The following is a 19290-nucleotide window of genomic DNA, read 5'->3' on the forward strand; positions in this document are numbered from 1 at the left end:
CTATTCTAAGATGCTGTAAGTGTGTCTCTCTCATAATTAGAATTATGAGTATTTTAAATTATCTTCTTTTGACATTTGTTGTGTTTGTTTCTCTCTATCAAATGTGTAATGTTATATATTTTTTGTTAGTAATAGGTGTCTTTTCCCAGTGTCCTCCTTCTCTGTTTCTCATAAAGGTGATCCTGACCAGCCTGCCACTTACCATTTGTATGTCCTTGATTTAGTTACTTACATTTCTTTGTGTCTTAATTTCTTTATTAGTAAAATGGGGATGATAATGTTTGTGCTATTTAAACTGCTGGGTTGGAGGAGTATTAAATGAGAAAATGTACACAAAAATAATTTTAAAAGAATCAGCATGGATATAAAATGTTCTTATTGTGGTTATTTCTGGTCTTGGTAGAAAAGTCTGAGGCAGGCGTGGAGTCTAAGAATAGGCTGAAATCATCAATCCACCTCTTACAAGCTAAGTCTTAAGAGCAAAAACTACTTTTCTGACTCCAACAGTGCTGCGTCCTTTTATCAAGTGTCTAATTAAGATTAAAAGCTTTGTGCTCAACTCTAGAAAACAAAATATGGAGCATGTTTCCTTTGCCGTTGCATTAAGTTAAGTTTATTATTTGACACTCTAAGTTAACATGTTTCCTACTGAGCTAGGTTTTGCCTTTTGATTTCAGATACATTAATTATGACATTTACCAAAATTTTTGCATATGTATTCAAAACCACCCAGAGAATATATAGCCATGATTATTCTTTTGTTATTTTTCTAAATTACTGTGATCGCATTGTTAGATAGACTTCAGCACATGGGCCCTGCCGGCTTGTCATCATTAGACACATTCATAGAAAACTATAAATGAAAAAAAAAATCACCAGATGAAGATAAAACCACTTATTTAAGACACTTTGTATGAATTAAGTAATGATAGTGGAGTCACGTAACTCTTCTGTGAGTACAATTCTGAACTGCTTTTGTGTTTCTTGGCATTTGAATATTTCATTGTCAGCTTCAAAGATTATAAAATGGAAAGACAAGGACCGTGTTTTTGTTGGTTATACAATGTGTACACTATTGAAGATAAATGCTCATTAATCTTTGCTTTCAACTTATTTATACCCTCTCCTTTTTTATTGTAAGACTGTTTAACCCCAGCATTAAAAAGCATTTGGAAAAATGAGAAAAACACCATCATCTCATCATCTGAATATAACTATTTTCCCTTTTGTGTATTCTGGGTGCTTCTCTGTTCTTTCACATACAGAGCTTTCCATGGTCGCGATTGTATGATGTATACAATTTTGAGAATGAATTTTTTGAGTTGCATTTAAAAGGTGGTGTTTTTTGCTCAAGTTATGTTTCTCCCTTTTGTTAAAACTAGACTGTGTTAGAAAAACTGAGGTCAGAAGATCTTACAGGGAGGAAAACCCCTCTTGGTGGGGGGCCAGGTACAGGAACTGATGTGGTTATGGCAGATGTCTTCTCAGGTGGTCCTTGATTAAAATTTTGAATATCTTTGGCTTTGATTTTGATGAAATTCTTACGATCCATACTATCTCAAAATAATTTTCAACAGTGAAATGTATTTCTCAACTGCCATCTCTAATTTCACATACTATTGAGTATCAAGATTACGGTAGGTTGATTGTAAATGTGGCCCCAAATTTTCATCTCTCTTTGTATCCACATCCTTGCAACATGACTTTACAGCTATTCCCTGGAATCTAGGTGGCCTTCTATTGTGCTTTGGTCAATGGAAGGCAGTAGAAATGATGGAATGTCATCTCTGAGCTGAGAACTCAGAGATTGTGTGCCTTATCCACACTAGCCTGGACTAGCCTGCTGAGGTATAATAGATCAGGTGTATGGATTAGGGTCAAGGCAGCCAGATGGAGGCTCAGCCCCAATCCAACCACAGCTGACCACGGATGCATGGGTGAATCCCGTCAAGCTGAGTTGAGCCAGCCAGATGAGCCAAACCACTATCTGAGAAATTATCCATGGCTATTGCTATTTTAAACCAGTAAGTGATGGGTGATTTACTGTACAGCATTAGTTTGGTAATATGTAACTGATTAAAAAAAGTTCTATCACATTTTGACATTTTGGACAATTCTAATTTTTCCCCTTGGGTTTCTCTGTAACATTAAGTTGCAGAATTGGAGTGGAAGGAATATGCCCTGCTCCCCATTGCCGTCACCCTCTTCCACTAAAGACCAAAGATTCATGAAGCCTAGAGATACACTGAAAAGTACTTTGACTCTCCCTTGAATGCTTGAGCGCAGACAATCTACTTGAGGGCTTGTGTGCTGTTTCTTTCAAAGAGGTGAATGTGAGGTAAGACTGCCTTTATTTTCTACTTTCTCTTTTCTATCCAATCTATCAAGCCTACAGTGTCTTCTGTGTCACTCTAACAAGTGAGCAGGAAGCTAGAAAAGATAAATAAAAGTTTGAGTCATATTGTTACAGGAGAAACACTCTGTATGGCTGCAAGGTAACATCTAATGAACCTTGGGTGCAGTTGAGGCCCTTGATCACAGAAGTGCCCAATTCACAAGGAACTAACAAACCACCCAAAATCCAAGCAATTCACCTTTCTGTAGGGGGAGGTTCTGTGGCAGTTGTTATTCATTTTCCTTCTAATTTTAAATGGTTCAGGATATATATGCACCTTTCCCTCCTCCCCCAATGTGGTGTTTCTCAGTACAGCATAGGTATAAGGGGCGCCTAGGTGGCTCAATGGGTTGGGCCTCTGCCTTCGGCTCAGGTCATGGTTTCAGGGTCCTGGGATGGAGCCCCGTGTCGGGCTCCCTGCTCAGGAGGGAGCTTGCTTCCCCCTCTCTCTCTGCCTACTTGTGATCTCTCTCTCTCTGTCAAATTAAGAAATAAAGTCCTAAAAAAAAAAAAAAAAAAAGAAATTCCTGATAGGAAATTATGTTGTTGCATGGACTTGGGCCTCTCAGAGTTCAAGCGAGTTCCCAGAGAAAGCAACACCCTTCAGCAAACAGCAAGAATAGCAGAGCCAGTCTCGTGAGCTAAGTGACACTGAGTTCCTGATTTCTTCCTCATATGCCCCTATGGGGAGGTTGATTAAATTATTTGAGGATGAGGAAGAATGGACTTAATCTGCACTTCCTTCATTTTCAAACATGTATTTTATATGTTTCATTGTAAAAAACAGGCACGATGATAACAAAATACAGAAAAAAAATAGAAGGAAGAAAAATAGACCCTCATAATCCTACGAATAGTTCCGGGCAGGGTATTCACTTCCAGTCTTTTAAATTATTTTCTGTACATATTTGGCAATGCAAAAAAATAAACAGAGGATACTCATATAAATAAGGGTTAGGGCAAAGTCCAAAATTAAAGTGGATTTAGAAGACAAGTACAAGGCCATTCCTTTGTCTAAAGAGTAGGGATAATCCTGATGTCACAGAGGGGTGGTGGTGAGAGCAGAAAGCAGAATTTTGCCCTCTGTATCCCGCAGAGGGCAAAATTCACTACTAGTCACAATACATGATTCTAATCACCTTCTCTGTATCAACGCACCTAAAATTCCCAACAACCCTGCCACTAAGGTGTTACTATTATCCTCATTGACACGGGAGGATATGTTAGGTAATTTGCCCAAGGAGGGTGCTGGGATTCAAATGCACAAAATCTCACGGTGTCCTTGCTCTTAAAAGCTATGCGATTATTTCATTATTTTCTTTCTTACAATTATGGACCTGGACCCCCCCCCAACCAGGACCCCCCAACATCTCGACCATTTGGAGGGAGCCCATTTGGCACAGCTGTGGAGAATTTCACGTCACCCTCGCAATCATTTATTGACTTAAAAGCATGTTTCTTTGAAACTGAAATCCGAGCGTCATTCATCACCATTCATTTGCGTTATAGCCTGTCAGTACCTTTCCTTCTTTCTACTTTTCTTTCAGAACACAATAAATTATATTCAAATGGCAGTCATGGAGAAAACTCTCCTTTCCTTTCTCATCCACAAAGCTGATAGATGGGCGCTAAAGCCCCGGGGAAGCAGCATCTGTTGTAGCTCAAGGATCCCCTCTCGAGCTGAGGATGAAATTAACAGACGCGGAGCAGTTTGCAGCTCAACATTTGTTCAAGTCTGGCACATGCACACATCATTAGCAACTATATTTGAGGAGCAAGATCAAGGAGGTGAGGAGGAGAGTGGGTCTGATTAAAGGGGTATTCAAGGAAGAAGAAATTCAGAGCATATACGTAAAGCTTCATAGCTAAAATAAATGAACTGGAGAGCAGAGCAAACAGCCATGGACACTGGATGATTTTGCTTTTGCAACTTCCCAAACAAAGTCATTTCATGCAGTGAATTCCCCAGAGCGCCTGCCTCTCTTACTTGAGCTCCATGAGCTGTCTCACCGTTAAAATTCGAGGGCAAAGATTTTGCTGTCCTGTTCACTGCTGTAATCTGGGCTCATAGTAGATAAAATTAAATATTCATGGAATAAGTTAATGTATACTTGCTCAAAGCTTGCCTTGACCTGAGCCAGGCAAATAAGGTCTGAGATGTTCAGCAGGAATCAAAAGCAATATGCATATGCAAAAAAATGGCATCTTCCAACTAAAACTGCTTGTTAATTAAAGTGTACGGAATTAGTGTTGAAATCTTATTGGAATGCCTCTTGTGTGCCCACTGTTACTCCAGGCCACGGAGGAGATACAATGGAAGCACAATCACAAGGAACAGTGAACCTTTGCCGAGGGATTGCTTGGGCCAGGCATCTGCTCGCGTGTCCAATCCCAGTAGCACCACTTACGGGGCAGGGAGGTAGGTATAAATAGGATCACCTCCATCGGGCATTCAAGGCAACTGGTGACAGGTCAATTTTGTAACGTGCCCAGGGTCCTACAGAGAGTGAATGGTGGATCTGGGAGTCCCTCTGCTATGTACTTTCCTGCTAGTCTCTGTGGTCCTTTAGGAATTTGCCCTTAATCTGAAGACACAAAAGAGAAACATATGAACAATTACATCTTTTTTTTTTAAGCATTTACTTATTTTAAGTAATACAGGAAATAAAGGAAATAAAGAGAGAGAGAGAGAGAGAGCATCGAGGGGAGGGGCAAAGGGAGAAGGAAAGAAAGAATCCCAAGCAGATTCTCCGTGGAGGGCAGAGCCCAACGCAGGGCTCGATCCACGACCCTGTGATCATGACCTGAGCTGAAATCAAGAGTCTGATGCTCCACCAACTTACCCACCCAGGCACCTCTGAACGATTAAGTCTTAAACTCTGCGGCCGTGACAATAAAAAGCAGAGGAGTCAGTGTAGGCTTTGACACAGAGCTCCCAGAAGGAGGCTGTGCTGAGTCTGTCTGTCATTCCATCACTGGCGTGTGTGTACATCCATCTCTTGCTCCTCCACTCTGTCCCCTTCTACCCACCTCGCAAACACTCACTGAGCTCCAGCTATGCTGAAGTGGATTTTGTGCTGAAGTCATAGTATTTTAGCCGCGTGTACTTCTTGGCTGGAGAGGGTCAAGGTTAAACCACACACACACACACACACACACACACTCCAGGAGAGGGGCTCCCCCAGGAAGAGCAGTTTGGAGCTGCCTGTCAAAACTGAGAATGCTTACACCCTTGACCCAGCAATCCGACCTGCTGGAATGAAGCCCTGCTGTAAAGAGTCCCGTGCCAGAGTTAGTCTCTGCAGTGCTGTTTGGAACGACCAAGGATTAGAAATAGCAGCGTGTTCATCAAAAGGGAACAGCTTAAATAAAAGCTGATACTACCCCCAAAGAGATTACTAAGCAGCTGTAAAGAGGAGTGAAGAGGGGGAAGGAGTATATCTTTAAGACACCTAAGTGAAAAAAGCAAGGAGCATGTGTATAGTAATCAGGCGACCATTTGGGTAAAAGGAGGGAAATATAAACATACTTGGTAAGAGATCTATAAAATATCTCTGGAGGGATACGCCAAACACTGATGACATCTGTGGGTTTCAGTGGAAGGGAGTAGGGAGTTGAATGGCAAAAGGAGCAGGAGGGATTCTTATGAAATACCCTTTTGTGTGTTTTGAATTTTGAACCTGGTACATGCATTATCTATAGTCTCCTCCAAAAATTAAAAAAAAAAATTAATGTGCACAGACCAAGTACTAGTGGTACATCTATGAGTACTGGAGTTTTAATTTTGGTACCCAAATCTCCCTAGCCACTCAAAACGAACCTGGGCATGCCAGGATGGGTTCACAATCTGGAATTCACACTGCCTGATTCACACCTGGTGTGCTGTGACATTTGGTGTCTGTCCTTGACCCAACCAGATACCCTCCCCAGGGTCCTCTTCCTTAGCAAGGGAGCTTCTCCCCCTACCTGGTGTTTGCAGCTTGGAAGAGGGCGGTCATGGAGAAAGTGATATCTGTGCAGAGCTTGAAGTAGGTGAAGGGATGAGCCCTGAGGGTGTCCAGGGGAAGGGAATTGCCCAAATACAGAATAGCAAGTTCAAAGAATCTGAGACAGAAGATAGCTGGCCTGGTGGTAGGCATGCCAAGAAAGGAGTATATAAAAGGCAGAGAAGAGACCAAGACAAAGGTGTAGTCCACAGTTTGTGTGGGAGTGTGGGAGGTGTGGATTGTAGAGGGCCTTCTACCCCTTTCCTCAAGATTCCATGTCCAGATATCTGTCCTATTTGTTGACTCTGATCTCATGTCCCAGGTCTACTAACTAGCCTGTTCCTGGGTCCCTGAGACCAGGTTCCTGCCCTGCACTCAGATTTGCTGTTGGCGTCCTGGCCTCAAGTCCTATCTCTGTAACCAGCTCCATGATCTGGTCTCTCCCAGCTGCCACCAAGGAATGGGGACCTGAATTCCGGTCTGGGCTGGAGAGTGCTGCTGGTTCAGTCCACATGGGGACCAGAGGCACCATGAGGAGAGACAGGAGCAAGGAATCCATCTTTCAATCCCTGTGCTCACTGGTCTTCCTGATACTACAAAAGTGGCACACCTTTTCCTCAGGTGCCTTTGAGTTTGTGAGTCCTCATCCTCAAACACTCTTCCCCTACTTTGTGTGACTATCTCATTCTCTTGTTTCACTCAGAAAATGAGTGGTCTTCAAATGTCCTCCTCAGGGAAGCTTTCCCTGACCTCCTCTGCCATTATAATATGGCTGCCTCCTCTGCCCCTCTATCCCCTTGCTCAATTGAACATCTTCACCACATATATGGATGTCTTTATTCTCTGTCTCTCCCCACTTGAATATGAACTTGAGGAGAGTAAGGGTTTCATCTAGAATCCCAACAATAGCAGGTGGTTGGGTCTCCTGGAATTTGTCTTGGTGAATGAGTCTCATTCCAAATGTTGGTCCTTCCAAGTCAACCGAGTTCCACTGGAGAACCAGACTGACTGTGGTGGGTTAGAGAGTCTTAGAAATTAGGAAAAGATGCATGGTTGAATAGAATGGCATTATGTGTAGACACTCCAGCAACACCATGCCCTACCTTGTGCCCATTCTAAAGCAGAGGGCTGCAGAGACAAGGACAGCATTTGTCAACATTCTACAAGAAAAAAAAAAAAAGGATCCTTTTACCCACTCAAAGTCGTATTTCTTTGGTATTATGAAGGCTTGAAGATGAGCATAAAGAGCTCATAATTATAAGGTTCACAGCTGTAAGGTGGCAATTTACTTTTACTGATTCTTCATTCTTGAGAAGAAGATTTGATACCAGTAGATTAGGTTTCAAATTCTGGCTCAGACATATGGTGACTTTGGGCAAAGTAAAGCTTTCTGAGCCCATTTCCTCATCTAACATGGGGAATGGGGACAATATTTACTTCCTACCACTGCAGGTTGTAAAGCATGGAGTACAGTCTTTGGTACATAGTAAATGTTTAATTAATGATCATTTCCTTCTTCCTCAGCCCTTCTCCACATCTGCCACCATGAAAAGTCTTTTCCATGTACTCAGTAGTCCAAGAGATTAATACTTGCCTGTAAGCCGTGAGGACTGAGAAAAGAAGCACACGATCTTTGAGTTCATTATTCATTATGCCCTTTGATGTCCAATACCCTGGTCCCAGGTCTGATAACTGTAAGAGCTGATAAGGTAAAAAAAAATTTTTGATGGTGGAGTCATACTACGTTACAATCATATTTTCACAAATGCACAGGTGTGTTAAGGTATAGGCTTAGGTGGTAAAAAAAAAAAAGTACCCCCAAATACAGTAGCTTAAGTATGATGGGAGCTTGTATCTTTCTTATATAATAATTTGGAAATAGGTGGTAGGCTTAGGTTAGTGGCTCTGAGCTAGAAGGGCATCCAGAAACCCACGTTCCATCTCTCTCTTTGCTCTGCTATTCCCTCAGGTGGTATTTTGTCCACATGATGGAAGGTAGAACAACACCACTCTATCCACATTCCAGTCCAAAGGGAGGAGGAGGAAGAGGGAATCGGTAACTGTCATCTCCTTTTAGGGATGTTGGTAATTCCCCTTGACATAAACTTAATCATATGGCTGTGCCTGTCTTCAAGGGTACTTAGGAGACTTTATTTCTACCTCTGTGGCTATAGGTTCTGCTAATACTTGGTGACTGGGGCTCTACTGCTAAAAGGAATAAGAAGAAAGTGGATATGAGGGGGATAGTAATCTCCTCAACACTCCTGGCATTAAGGGAACCAGGCGAAAGTGTGTCTGATTGGCTTGGGGTAAGTCCATGCCCACCAGAGTGTAGCTGCTGACAGGTGCCAGAGATTCTTTCTTACCTGCAGAGAGTGGGGTGGGTTTATTTATTTATTTATGTTTTTATTATGTTTCTATTTTTTTAATTATTTTTTAACTTTTTTTTAGATAGTGGGTTTTAAATAAATGGTCAGGGGGCATCTGTGTGGCTCAGTGGGTTAAGCCTCTGCCTTCAGCTCAGGTCATGATCCCAGGGTTCTGGGATCGAGCCCCGCATTGGGCTCTCTGCTCAGCAGGGAGCCTGCTTCCTCCTCTCTCTCTCTGCCTGCCTCTCTGACTATGTGTGACATCTCTCTCTCTCTCTCTGTCAAATAAATAAAAAATATCTTTAAAAAAAAAAAGAACAGTGGAACTGTTGTGCATTAAATAAATGGTCAGTATACATCTTCCCCTGCCCATTTAAATAAAAATAGATATCATATCCAACAAAACCAAAGGTGAGCAATTTCATGCCCATAACTGTATTTTTAATGGTTTCATACCATTCTGATCAGTCCTGGTTGTTTTAGAACTCAACTGAAATTGGAAGGATTTTTGTTGTTGTTGTTGTTTTGAAACTCAGAACCAAGGTTTTACCTTAACTTGTGGGTGTTTGGTACCATGTGATGATCATTCGGGTCAATACAGAACTGGAAGATGGTGTGGGCCATGGACATGTGGGAAGCTGGGTGGTTAAGGGCAGAGCATCTGGACTGGGATGTCGGGACTTGTGACTTATAACTTATAATTTCACTTAACCTCAGCATCCATGCTTTGGTTTCCATTTCCATTAACAAGGGCCAGAAGCAGTAGCATGCCACAGGATTTGGGGGAGAGAATGACTCTGAACAATGATTGTTAAGTTCTTTGCCAATGTCAGCAGCAGCTCAGCTGCATGGCCACAGATCTGCCCCTAGAATCTTCAGACTGAGCTCCAATAGACATAGAGCGTGGTAAAATTAGCCACATTTGTATGGCCATTTTAGAGTTGAGAGAACAATTTGATATCCCTTCTCTCTTTTGGTCCTCTCATTTGGTGGATTGATATTCTATTATTGTTATTATTACTAGTTTATAAGCGGAGAAACTGAGATGCAAAGGGATTTGGGGGTACCCCCAAATTGGGGAACTCCCAGCTGATGTGTGGTTCTCTGTTGCCTCTACGTCCTGCAGTATTAAATGAGGTTGACTTAAAAAGTTATTACATCAGGAAATGCTTGTTATATGAATGGTAACTATTGGTAAAAAGTCTGATCATATCAGAAAATGTTAGACTGTCACCGAAAAGAGAACTCTTGTAGGCAGGTCAACAAACTTTCTATCTCTCCTGCTTTGCACCCCAGTCTAGGGAGGGCATTGGCACTATGGAACAGGGTTCTCTGGGCAGATTTTTCACGTTTATTGTCCACTCTCTAGTTTGTAGAGCAGATTCCTGTATATCTAGAGGCCTGTAAGCTAAATAAGGATGGGACCTGAGTTTTATATCTTTTTGTAGTTAGTGTGGTATCTTGCACAGAGTAGGTGTCTTTCAAATTTCTATGGGATGAATACTCTTGTTTGGTCCTTGGGACAGCTCAGGAGGGTACAGACAGACAGTTTCCCCATGGAATAGGCCTGGACGCTGAGGCTCAGGGAGGGTGGGTGGCAGGCTGCATGTCACAGAGCTTAGAAGCAGTGCAATAGGGAATGGGCCAGTTGTTTCCGGGTTTCCTGCCCCAGTGATCCTGGCATCTTTCTGCACCTTGCTCAACCCTTTAGCTACTTTATCTCTGAATCCAAAGCACGCACTCATAGGCACTCCAGAGGTCCAGGTAAGTATCGTTTTTCTCTCTCTAAAGAAGTCTCCGTCTTTTTTCTTCAGGGAATAAATTCGGAGCTTGGTTCTTGCTCTCTTTCAGTAAATGTGAAAATTCATCCTTTAAAAATTGCAGTTCCTGCTCTTGAAAATACAAGTGTGTTTTCTTCCCCCTGCATCTTTGCTACAGAGAATTTGGTCACAGGTCCACTTTATCGCTTGATTTTTTTGAAAAATGAATAGGACTGGAAAAACTTCCTATAGGGCCCTCTGTGGCCTAACCTTGTCTTTTCTTCCCCAATTCTCTCTTTCCACAGTTGGACTGAAGTCAATTCTAAACTTCTAGGGAGACAATGTCTGATTCTGATTCCCCACTGACAGTGAGACAGTGAGATTTACTACACTTCTCTTTACCCCTCAAACCTGATTCTCTTATTCTTCAAGTCCCTTTTTTGATCAGTGCTATCATTTGTAAGTAAAAATCTGAAGAATCACCCCCCAATGATCCTCACCTCCTCCTGTGCCCACTCTGGGGTAATCCCCTTCTTTGAGTGTGGGCAGATTTTGTGATTTGTTTCTAACTCATGGAAGATAGCAAGGGTGATGGAATGTCACTGCTGTGATTAAGGTACACATGGTGGTGACTTCTGTCTTGCTAGAAGACGTTCTCTCTCTGACTGATTTAGTCAAAGCAAGTTGCTATGGTGTGGAGGCTGAGGGCAGCCTCTGACTAGTAGCTGGCAAGGAATTGAGGCCCTTGGTGCAATTGAATTCTGATAATCAATAATCATATGAGCTTGGAAGTGGATGCTTCTCTAGTTGAGCCTTCAGATGAGAGCACAGCCCTGGCTGATAAGAGCTCTTGCATCTTGATATTTTTGTACACTCCTTCTGCCTCCACTTTGTTTCAGTCTTCATTTGGATAAAACAATTACCCTCTGTATCAATCAGGGTCCCAGAAAGGAGGCAGAAGGTACTCCCAAAGGATTTAATTGAAGGGTGATGTGGATGGAGATAAGGGCACCCAGGGACTGGTAGCAGCAGGAAACCATTATCATCCCAGGCCTCGAAGGGCAAGAGGAGTGAGTGGTGAAGCCAGAGTTTGATGGAAGATGGACTAGAGAAAGGAGTTGTCTGGCTAGAGCTGTGGCTTTAGGTAGAGAAAGAACACAGTGGCTGCCTAACCTATGGAAGACAAAGGGAGGATAGGTCAATAATACTAACTTCTCTCTCCTTTTGTCCTCCAATCCCTGGCTGTGTCTTCCATTGGGAAAACTCATTTGGAAGCCAGGTTATTCTTCTCTTGCCCTTAGGCAGGTCTCCCCTGGTTCTTGGGCCTTCTGACTTGGACCAGAATTTCACCATGGGCTTTCTTGGGTCTCCTGCTTGCAGATGGCAGAGCATAGGAATTCTCAGACACCACAATTGTGTAAGCCACTTCCTTGTAATAAATCAATGTCTTTCTCTCTGTATATATCTGTATCTGTATCTGTATCCTATCTATGTATATCTGGGGGACCTATCACTGGTGACTTGGTCCCTACATACATGATTGCTTTGACCACCTCCTTTTTCTGTCAAGAGCAGGGACTTTGGATTATTTGCCTTTTTTATCCCCAAAGTCCAGCACAAATAAAAGCTCAGTAAATATATGTTTGAATGAGATTTCCTTTACTATCCAATGTCTTAGCTCGGATTTCTCTCAAAGCAGACCCGAGACAAGGCTTGGGCACAGGTCTTTATTTTATTTGGGAGGTGATTCCAGGAGGCAAACTGAAGGAGTAGAGAAAAGAGAAAAGCCAATGGATTGCTGCTGTGGGCAGTGGACCCAATCCCACTGAGAGTCCCTGAGAAAGCACATGAAGCTCTCACAGGGCCATCGATCACAATACAGGGAGGTAGGGGTAAATCCACCAACTCCTGCTTCCTGGTGGCTGAAGTTTGTCTCCCAGAGGAGTTAATTTGCCCACGCTTCTGGGTTGTTCTTGGCATCAGAGCAAGCCCTGTGGAGTGAGAAAGCCCCCGGATAGAGCAGCCAAGAGTGGCAGGCAGATGAGCTGTCACAGGCTGAAGCTGTCTCCCCAGCTGCAGGTGAATGCAGGTGGTGTGGGATGCAGTGCGGGATGTGGTGGGGGTGGGCCTGCAGGGGGCGGGGCACTGCATCCAGCCTCCTGCATTAGAGAGGAAGAGCATGAAGTCCTTGTTTCCCATTTATAAATACTTGCTTCTTGGTCAGTCTGTGTTTTTAAAGCAGGTTTGGGAAATATTTCTGGAAGGTTACAAGGGAAGTCAGTATTTTCAGTGATTAGTTTTAGTAATTATTAATGCTCCTTCCTCTTTAAAAGAGTTCTGCTTTGGACAATATATTTATTGGTCATCCTACCCTTAGAAAACAGCCATAACAGCACCCACCCACACTACTGTCATGAAGAGCATGTGGGCTCTGTGTCAACCTCTGTCCCGAGCCAAGGTCCAGGACAATGTCCAGAACTGGTGTACATCAGGAGCTCCTCTCTTCCCCATTTGTGCAGGACAGTTGGACATTTAGAGGGCCAGGGTAGGGGAGCTCTCTCTTTCCACTCAGTGTTCTACAGGCTGCCTCCCTCCCTGCCCTTGAAGAGTGTTTGATTTGTCCCCTTGTCTGGGTTTCAGTTCATCCTCCCTTCCTGGTTGCACTCCAAATTCCTCTGGGCTAGAGGCCACCCTGATTTCCACCCAGCTGGGACCTTGACCTTCTCATCTTCCAGGTCCTTTTTCCTAGGGCTGGACCCAGCTTCCTGATCCTTTCTGACCTATGACAGTCATCACAGCCTCAAATTTTTCCCCACCCCACATGTTTAGCTTTGACCCTGAGACCCAGAAATACACTGGACTTGAGTTTTCTCTGGCCCCTGGCCTTGGAGCTGAGCGGTTAGACCTCCTCTAGAAAAGTTTGCCCTCTATTGCCTCAGGGGGTTTTCTCTCATTTCCATTTGAGCAGGTCTTGGAATTTCCAACATATTCTGTGACCAAGACTGTCTGGATTATAACAAGTTTTGGCACAGAGTGTGTTGAAACAAATGAGAAAAAACCGAAGGGATAGAAGTGTTGAGTTCCATAAGATTCATTCATGTGTTCATTCATTTATAACTTTACTCGAATATTACCTAACTATCTGGCAACACCATTCTAGAATCACAGTATGTACCTAGAATTTGTGAGATTGCCCAGACAGGGTATATATCCCCCAGGGCCTCTGAAAACCAGGTAGGGGGAGACTGGAGGTACTCAACCCTAATTTCCAATTTCTGCACTCAAGGTGCAGACTCCCCTCATAGCGCAGGATAGATGGAGTTTGGTCCAGGAAAGTGCATTATAGTTAGCATCTCAGTTATACAACCCTAGGGATAATAGTAATATTGAGATCTTTGTTCTTCCGGGTTTGAGTTTCCATGAAGTGGATAATCCTGGCTTCTTTCTGTTCCTTATTATCCTTCCCTTGAATTGCTCCATGTCTGGCTGCTAACAGAAAGGCCACGTTCAGCTCTGCTCTATGCTTTATGGGATCAGGCCTCTATGCTTTATTGGGCCAGATTCTGCGAAGACCCAGTGGGCAGTGGGACAATGGGGTAAGTTTGATTCTGGGGTGCAGCATTAGGGAGCCCAAGTCCTAAGCCATGTTCTCCCTCACATGCTATGTTGCAATAAAAAATATTTTGATCTCTATTTTCCAAATACCCATGTCTATCTTCCAGTTAGTTCTCTGCATGGTTGGGAAGCAAGGATGGAAGTCATTGAGTCTCATCAAAACCCACCACGTAGTTCTAATTCACAGGGTTTGTGTGAGAATTAAATGCATCTTTAGGATAGACCCTGGCACTTAGCTATTGTTATCATTAGTAGCAATAATGATAATAACAGTAACCTGATTCCTCACCACACCTAGCTGAGAAAAGAAAAGGAACACTATTAAGTATGTAGTTCAAACATGGGCAAATAATGTTTTGGACAAGGGAAAAAAGTGGGCAGAAATGCCCACAGCAAGGTGAGGATTGGGAGAAGAAATGTGGGTGCTGTGGGATGAATTACACACCACTCTAGGCAGGCCCAGACAACATCTCTGAAAGCAGGCTCAGAACTGGCATCTGGGTGGAGCCCGGGCAGCCTCAGAACATTCTACCATTTCCCCAAGCAGGAGTGCCACACCCACCGTCATCAGAAAGACCGGAAGAAAGGAACAGTTCAGTTTCTTGCCCTTCCTTCCTTCCTTTAAGATTTTATTTATTTATTTGAGACAGAGAGAAAAAGAGTATGAGCTGGGGTAGGGGGAGAAGGGGAGGGAGAGAAAATCTCAAATGGACTCCCCACTGAGCACAGAGCCCAAGCTGGGGCTGATCCCACCACCCCGAGATCATGACCTGAGCTGAAATCGAGAGTCTCAGGCTTGACTGAACCACCTGGGCGCCCCACCTTTGTTCCATTTCTTTTTTTTTTTTTTAAGATTTTATTTTTTTGACAGACAGAGATCACAAGTAGGCAGAGTGGCAGGCAGAGAGAGAGGAGGAAGCAGGCTCCCCGCTGAGCAGAGAGCCCGATATGGGGCTCGATCCCAGGACCCTGGGACCATGACCTGAGCCGAAGGCAGAGGCTTTAACCCACTGAGCCACCCAGGTGCCCCCTTTGTTCCATTTCTTGATTGAGGGTGGTGGTTATGGGGGATGGAAAGCAGGAGAATACAGAGCGGAGACATCAGACCTAAGTCCAGGCCACCTGCGCTAGACGGTCAGGGCCATCAGCACAGATTCATTCGTTTGCTCATTCAAAGTCCTGCTGATGGAGCAGGTTAGTCTATTCTCATTACTTATAATTAAATTATTGATTGAGTAGCTACCACATATCTACCTTAGCTCACTCTTTTTAATTTGGGTGTTAACTTGCCGGGGAACACCCTAAGGAAGATGCCAATAACTCCTTAGCAGCTTGTTTAGGATCCTCTTTCTTTTCTTCCAAGTTGTTTTAAAATACAACAGTTGGGAGAGCTATCAAGCATTTTTAAGTTATTATTGGGTGTTTCTTAAAACTTGCCTGAGGTGGCAACATTTATGGGGATATCCCTAACTTCCAATGGCTCCCCAAATGCACCCTAGGACTGTCATTTTCATTTTGATGGAGCTTAGAGAAAAATATTGATCCTAAGGGGGGTACAAATCGTAGAGAGATAGAGATTATGAAAATGTAGATGTTCCATTTTATATTATTAATGAATACTAAAGAGCCATGCTGGCAGCAAACACACCTTTTAGAGTGTCTTACGTATGTCTATGCCAAGAGCAGGGGGTTAGGGGGAGGGTGGGGATCCCTGGCCTGTTAGTTGTCCATTTCCAGCACATTCTAGCCTTAGACGTGGTCCCAAGTCATCCTGGGTGGAGCAGGGTTACAGGGATCTCTTTCATTGACCATCTGACTTTCCCTTCTCCTTGAGTAAGATGGTTGACTTCATCAGCCGAATGACCCAGGTCTGGGGACTAGGACTCTGGGAGTATGGTGGGGCTCGGTTGGCTAGGGGAGATCCTAACAAGCCTGATAGTGCATACTGGATCCCTAAGCACTTCAGTGCTGCTTCATTCATGGGGTTTGTTGCCGCTTACCTAAACTAGCTTCTTCTACTATCATGAACCTCCCAGACTTGGTCGCCATTGGCCTCTTTCATGAGATGATTTCCTCAAAGTGGGTATTTACTTTCTCAAATGCCAAATCTTTAAAGCTCATATAATTTCTTAACAGTTTTCCATTGGAGCCACCATTAAAGTATTCTCTAATGTGGATAGCTGGGGCATCTGGGTGGCTCAGTTGGTGAAGAGTCTGCCTTCAGCTCAGGTCATCATCTGGGGGCCCTGATCCTGCACTGGGCTTCCTGCTCAGCAGGGGAGTCTGCTTTTCCCTCTCCCTGCTTGTGTTCTCTCTCTCTCAAATAAATAAATAAAAATTTTAAATTTTAAGTATTTTTTTATTTGGCACACAGAGAGATAGCACACAAGCAGGGGGAGTGGCAGGCAGAAGGAGAGTGACAAGGGAAAGCAGGCTTCCCACTGAGTAGGGAGCCTGATGTGGAGCTCATTCCCAGGATCCTGGGATCATGACCTGAGCCGAAGGCAGGTGCTTAACCAACTGAGCCCCCCAGGCACCCCTAAATAAAATCTTTAAAGTGGATAGTCAAAGCCTTAAATATTTGACTCAAGGGCTTAAGTAGGTCTGGGGAGAGATTCTAAGTAGGGTATTTATCTCTACATTGATAGAGAAAAAAAGATCAGGAACAACCTAGTTATCTATCAATAGAGGACTGGCTAAATCAGTTACGATGTATCCATATGATGAAATACTGTAGAACCACTAAAATTGTCATAGAATTATATTTATGGACATACAAATATGTTCAGAAATATCAAGTGAAAAGCAAGTTGCAAAGTAGCACACACAGTATGATAATAAAAGCCACCATTTATTGCATGCCTACTGTGTGCCAGGCATTGTGCCATGTGCTTTTCTTGCAATATCTTAAATAACTCCTACAACACTCTGGTGAAGTAGGAGGTATGTTTTTTCATTTCCAAGATGAGAAAACTGAGGCTGGAGGAAATTCCAGTGCTCCCTGCTATAGACTGAATGTTTTTGTGTCCTAAAATTCATATGTTGGCATCTAATTCCCACGGTGATGGTATTTGGAGGTGGGGCATTGGGGAGGTGGTTAGATTATGAAGGCAGAGCCCCTACAAAAAAGAGTAGTGCCCTTACAAGACCCCAGAGAACTGCTGTGTCCCTTCTGCCGTATGAGGTCATCTCAGTAAGACATCTATGAACCAGAAAGAGAGCTCTCACCTGACACTGAATCTGCTAGAGCGTTGATCTGGGACCGCCCGGCCTCTAGAGAAATAACTGTCCGTGTTCGAACCACTTAGTCTATGGTTTTCTGTTGTGGCAGCCTGAATTGCCTGAGATGCTTGTTCAAGGTCACATGCGAAGCTGGGATTCAAGCTCTGATTCTCACAGTCTGTTTTTTGGCTTAAAATACACACATGCTCAAAGAGACAGAGGGACATCTGAAAAGATACATAACACAATGTTCATGGTGGTTAATTCAGGATGGTGAGATCACAGATGGTTTTAATTTTCTTCTTTTTGCCTTTTTGTGTATTCTAATTTATCATTAGTGCACAGGTATTCTTTCTTTCCCTTCCTCCCCCGTCCCCTTTCTTTCTCTCCTTCATTTATCTATTCAGCAAATATGTATGGAAAACTCTCTGCATTCCCAGTACTGTTCTAGCCCTGGAAATAGAGTGGGAATGAACAAAACAAAAATCCTTGCTCCCAGGGAGCTTACCTTCTAATGGAGGGAGGCAGACAATTAACAAAGAAATAAGTAAAGTACACGGTGAATTTGAATGTGACAAGTGCAGTGGGAAAAATAAAACAGGGAAGGGATATAGGTCAACTTAGGGGTTTGTGACTGTGACTTGGAATAGAGTGGGTCCGTGTTGGTCTGCCTGAGGACATCGAGCTAAAACCTGAGAGATAAGAAAGCGTTGGCCCACCAGAAATGGGGGGAGGGTGGGAGGAGGTCATGGGACAGCTGTGACTGCTGGCTGACCCTCGGGCTGACCTGACCTGGCAGCGGTGGACTACTTGCCCCTCCCTGTCCTTGCCTGTATGCCCTCCCCAGAGCGCCCAGGTGGGAGCCATAGCAAGGACAGAGCCTTGAGAGAGCGAGGAGTGAACACCTGCCTGGTACGTGAGATGGAAACTTATTAAGGTCTCCATAGAGACTTTAAGATTCTGGTGGGTGGATGCACAGAGCTGCTCGTGCTAGGTGCCAGAGACAAAGTTCCCCTGCTTATTAAATCCTGCCAACCCGGGGTGGCTGCCTCTGATGTGGGTCTCTCCTTGCCCTCCACACTGGAGGCCAGTTTTGGATTTCACCCGGGAAGCGCCAGAGTTTCTGAACCAACCCAAGTGTATTAGGCGAAGGGAGAAAGAGTAGGGCCTCCAGACAGAAATCGACCTGGAGGTGTCGAGGACTAACCCGAGGCTAGCGTGGCTGGAGGGCTCGGAGGAAGGCAGGAGGAAGATGAGGGTCAGAGGTATATCAGGGGCCCTAAAGACTTCTGAGCCTTGGGGAGACTTGGATTCTTCTGAACATGATGGCGAGCAGGGTGAGTATTTTTGACAAAGAGATGACATGAACTGACTTATTTTAATAGGATATCTCTGGCTGCTGTGTGGGGAATAGCGATGGGGGAAGAGGCCGGAATAGAATTGGAGAATTGGCGAGAACAGTTAGGAGGCTGCTGAAATCATCTGTGCAAGAGAGAGACCCATGTCATCTCAGGCAAGTCTCTTCCAGCATGTCACTCTTAATATTTTAGGGATGGCAATTCTCAGTTTTTAAGTTTTTATTTTAATTCCAGTTAGTTAACATACAATGTTATGTTAGTTTCAGGTGTACAATATAGTGATTCAACATTTGCATACATACGGTGATAGTTCTTTGCTGTGGGGGCTGTTCTATGCATTGGTGGACGATTGGTGGCATCCCTCATCTCTACCCACTAGATGCCAGTAGTGTCCTCTCAGCTGTGACATTGGAAAGTGCCCGTGGATATCGCCAAATGTTCACTTGGAGGTGAAATGCACAAATGTGGTTGAAGGTCACTGAGGAACCAGGCTGGTAGCTGTGGGGATGTGAGAAGTGGTCAGATTTAGGATTTGTGGAGTTTATATGTGTCAAATGAGAGAGAGAGAGGACTCAAGGCTGACCC

The sequence above is a fragment of the Lutra lutra genome, chromosome 2 (genome assembly GCF_902655055.1).
Source record: "Lutra lutra chromosome 2, mLutLut1.2, whole genome shotgun sequence".
Classification (NCBI taxonomy): Eukaryota; Metazoa; Chordata; class Mammalia; order Carnivora; family Mustelidae; genus Lutra; species Lutra lutra.